We start from the raw sequence: 4,745 nt of genomic DNA, 5'->3' as shown, positions 1-4,745 counted from the left end.
CTACAACAAAACTACCAGAGAGTGGGTGGCTTAAAAACAACGGTTATTTATTTCTTAAATATCTGTCCTGGAGGCTGGAAGTCCAAGATCAGTGTTCCAGTATGGTCAGGTGAAAGCCCTCTTCTGGGTTGTAGACTTCCAATTTCTCATCCTATCCTTACATGGCAGAGAGTAGAAGGGGGAAGCAAGCTCTCTCACGAGTCTTTCAAAGGTGCTAGTTTTATTCACAATGGCTCTCCCCTCATAACCCAATCTAATCCTAATTATCTCCAAAAGGTCCTACTTCTACTACTATCACATTTGGTGGGGTTTGTTTTAGTGTTTTAACATATGAATGTTGGGAGACACAATTATTCTGAATATAATTTTCTCTTTAAAAATGCTGATAGGAGACTTAATTGAATAAAGCACAGAATACCCTAGAATTTTGTTTCACCATCTATCTCCTCAAAGTTGAAGGCATTCTAGCATAACAGCTATTTTTCCTCCACTTCTCATGCCCCTTTCCAAAGAAAGCTCCTTCTATCTTTTCAGTTTCAAAACCACTGTTACTTTTCTTTCTCCCTCTTTCTTTATTTCACTTCTCATTTCCAAGATAGACTTAGACAGGCATGACCTACATTCCCCTTCATAGAGGCTCCCAAGTTGAGGGGAGTGTGGTCAGCAGGCAACCTTTAGCGGTGAGCCCATTCTCAGGGTCAGCCTTAGCTCTGGAGACCCATCTCTTCCTAGGTCATTTCTTTCCCAGGGAGGTCCACTTCTGTGACTGAGAGAAATGAGGATATAAGGACCTGGCAATTTCAGCCAAAATGGGGAAACTGCCCATCCACATACACCCAGAGTTCCCAGCAGGGTTGGCCGAGGCTTTGTCAATCCTGCACGGCAATTAAATGTCTCCCTTTATCCAATCCTTCTATCTCCCATTTCTTTCACCAGTTTTGACCCTGATAAATCTCTTACAGCCCACACGTTTCTGCACACATTTCCAGAGAACCCAGCCTGCCGTAACTTTTCATTCTATTTTATTCTTCAGAAGGTATCTCTGCCAATTCACATATAGATGAACTCAATTTTTTTTTTAAACTGAGTTTTAAAAAATTATTTCTCAACAGGGTGCGGTGGCTCACGCCTGTAATCCCACACTTTGGGAGGCCGAGGCGGACAGATCACAAGATCGGGAGATCGAGACCATCCTGGGTAACACAGTGAAACTCCGTCTCTACTAAAAATACAAAAAATTAGCCGGGCTTGGTGGCAGACACCTGTAGTCCCAGCTACTCAGGAGGCTGAGGCAGGAGAATGGCATGAGCCCAGGAGGTGGAGCTTGCAGTGAGCTGAGATCGCACCACTGAACTCCAGCCTGGGTGACAGAGAGAGACTCCGTCCCCCCAAAAATATATATATATTATTTCTCTCTGCACATTGCTCTGATCAAAGTGACAGAAACCCAAGCCGTGGAGCTTGTGTAGCACCAAAGCCCTCTCTCACAAGTTCATGGAGCTATGTGTGAGTGTGGAGGGCAGTAAGTAAGGTATAGTAAGACTACGACTTAGTGTATATTATTATTTTTTGCACATATTACGCAGACTCCCTGGAACACCTCTTTCATGAAGCTTCTCTCCAGTCAATGAGATTATAGGAGCCGGGAAAAAGGCATCAAATTCCACATTCTCTGCATCAAAGCATCTGCCTGTCTTCCGCCCATAGCAGCAAATCTGTATTTCATCTCATTATTCTAGTGCATTTTTTTTGATGACCTAGCACAGAATTGGAAGACAAAAATGGTAGGAAGAGGTGAGAGAAGAAGGAGATGGACTTTGTGAGATCAATCTGCATAATCAGGAGTGGAGGGTGGAGTGGGGGATGTTTGGCTGGTTGGTTTGCTTTTTGGAGGGTAATGGCAGTGGGAATGTTGGGCATGATAGAGTTGGGGAGAAAGAATGGGAGATTTGAGAATATTGCTAGGAGTTATGAACTTGATCTCCTTTTATGTATGTTGAGAGATAGGGAAATTATTAAAGTTCTCTTTTATTGCTCTTTTGTTGTTTACATTAAAGTTCTTTATATATATATATCTTTATATTAAAGTTCCCTTTTATTGCTCCTTTGTTGTTTGGACTAGAACAGTGTTTCCAAAAGAATGATCTAGAAGGTCATATGTATCATAATCACCTGGAGAGCTTTAACCCTAATTCTGTAGCCACACCTCCAGAGTTCACCATTAGATTTGAAGCTGGGTCTATAATATCTTTTTTGTTTTTCAAAGTAAGTATCCCACATGTTTCCAGAACATTTCATCCATAGACCATATTATCTGAGCACTGGCAGAGTCCAAAAATCACTCTTCAAACTGAGCAAGTCGCATGATGAAGTTATCCACATGCAGGCTTCCCAGGGTTTATAGAGTCATGCATGGTTTTAGGGAAATTTACCTCCAGATCCTCAGCTTCTGCATGCAGTCTTTCCCAAAGGTGATATTGCTGAAAAAAGTGTTTTGTCTTCTAATTTTCCATAACTACCCCTCCCTTTCAAAATGGCTTTTTCCCGTGCTCTAAATGAAGAATAGCATTATCCTGCCTGCAATGAATCTTTCAGATTTCATTGCCCTTCGGTCTCAATAATGCAAGCACTAAACAAAGGGAAATGTCAGAGTTCATCGTTGCTAAGAAAGAGATTCAAGAGAACAAAAAAAAAAGTCAGCATGTTAGTGAAAAGTATAGAAATTTTCCTCTTCCACAGATTCATGACAAGGCTCCTGCCTTTGGGCATCTATGTGTCTCTTCATTGTCTACCTACCTACCACATCCACTCATCTATCATCAGTATTAGTCAGAGTTCTCCAGAGAAACAGAGCCAATGGAATATATGTATATTGTATTGTATTTATAGGTAGGTAGGTAGGTAGGTAGATAGATAGATAGATAGATAGATAGATAGATAGATAGATAGATAGATAGATAGATATTGGTCTATTTATACATCATTAGTATGAATTGGCTTATGCACTTATGGAGGCTGAGAAGTCCCACAAACTGCCATCTGCATGCTGGAGAGTCAAGAAAGCCAGTGGTGGAATTCAGCCTGAAGGCAGGAGAAGATGCGATGAGAGGTCCCAGCCCAAGCAGTGAGGCAGGAAGAAAAATGAGTAAATTACTCTTTCCTTTGTCTTTTGTGCTATTTGGTCCCTCATTGGATTGAATGATGGCCAAACATATTGGGGAGGGTATGTATTAAAAGCCAATACAGCATAAACAATTGGCCAGAAAACATCTTTTGAAACTATTAAACTTGTGATGAAAAATCTCAGGTGACAACTTAAAATATGTAAGGAGTTAAATAATTTAAATATTATTTTAGTGAATACAGGAGGATATGTATGTGTGTACATGCCTACACACACACACACACACACACACACACATATATATATATATGTGTGTGTGTGTTTTGGGATGGTTTAAAGATGCTTTAAGGATGGTTGCATCTGTACTGAACTCTTTTCTTTTTACCTGTGCCTGTGAAGTATATCACAAGAATACATAGCTCTGGATCTCATGAGGAAATATTCTAGAAATCATGGTCCTAGACAATATCTACTAAGTACCTAAACTAGAGTATAATGTAGATCTGAGTGTGGGGCAGTTATGTTGGGCCCATATGCATACAGAGCAAAGAAAGTTGCCACCAGAGAAAAAATAACAAAGCAAATGTAGAAAGAAAAGTAGAGAAGTGATGATGATGATGGAGAGAGAAGCTGCGAAGTTGCCAACAATTTTTTTATTATAATTCCAGCCATTATTAAGATATGGGAGCATTTTCTTGCCTTGAAGTTCATGTGCTAATGTTTGTATGTTTCCAATAATTGTCCTTTTTTTAGCTTCAGGTAATTTGAACAGGTATCTCACACTTGTCTCTAAATTGTTCCATGCCTAAGCACATGGCAAATAACCGAGAGGAAAAAGCATTTTAAGACTATTGAGGAAGAATTTAAGAGGCCCCACAAAACCACTGCTGGGATCATAAACCAACAGCATCCATCTCATTAGCCTCATTAATAAGGAAGTTGAAACACCATCTATTCTAAGCCCTTCATTTTATAGATAAGGAAACTATTTGGTCACATTGTATGCAATTAAGTAACAATTTCAAATATATATATATATTATAGATCTAGATGAAAGGAAAGGACCAAACCTTTACACAGAACAGCTTGAAATAGAAACCACTGCTGAATGCAAGCTGGTATTATTCTGATTCATCATAGACAGATGATAATTTAGATTTGAGAGAGATTTTTCCTTAAATATACTTGCACATCTCACGTGCTGTTTCAGCAATTTAGTTACCTAATGATTTGCTTGTATTCATTCCCAAGTCAGGAGCCTAAGTTAAAACATACCTTGTGAATCTCAAATCAGGTTGCCATGGTAATAGAATCTGTTCTCCACCAACTGTGCACTCTCAGCTAACTTGAATGTCATGTATTATTTCTCTGTGATGTCAAAGAACTATAACAGATTATGGGATTTTTATGTCTTATTGCATAGAATTTAATTTCTCTTCAAAAGGTGTTTTATAGGTTGCGTTTTACAGTATACATTAATATAGCCCCAAAATTTTATTCATTTGAAAAATGTTACAAATCTTGACTCCAATTTTGGCACAAGTTGAGATGAGACATTTTATACTTTAACCCTGCTCCTTTAGGCACTGTGAAAAAGAACTTCAAAGAAAAATTTAAATAA

The 4,745-nt window shown here is 38.9% G+C and overlaps 1 long non-coding RNA gene across 1 annotated transcript; it reads right to left on the bottom strand.

The window, feature by feature from the left end:
• Positions 1-1,537: 1,537 nt before the first annotated feature.
• On the bottom strand, positions 1,538-4,480 carry LOC139363709 (uncharacterized). Its single transcript, XR_011624494.1, has 2 exons — positions 4,400-4,480; positions 1,538-1,757 (listed from the first exon to the last, which is right to left on the bottom strand). It is a non-coding gene; the product is annotated as an uncharacterized lncRNA (long non-coding RNA).
• Positions 4,481-4,745: the final 265 nt, after the last annotated feature.

Source organism: Macaca nemestrina, chromosome 6 (genome assembly GCF_043159975.1).
Source record: "Macaca nemestrina isolate mMacNem1 chromosome 6, mMacNem.hap1, whole genome shotgun sequence".
In the NCBI taxonomy this organism is placed as follows: domain Eukaryota; kingdom Metazoa; phylum Chordata; class Mammalia; order Primates; family Cercopithecidae; genus Macaca; species Macaca nemestrina.
Note: the sequence above shows the minus strand (reverse complement) of the source record. Positions and strands in the feature narration are given on the sequence as shown.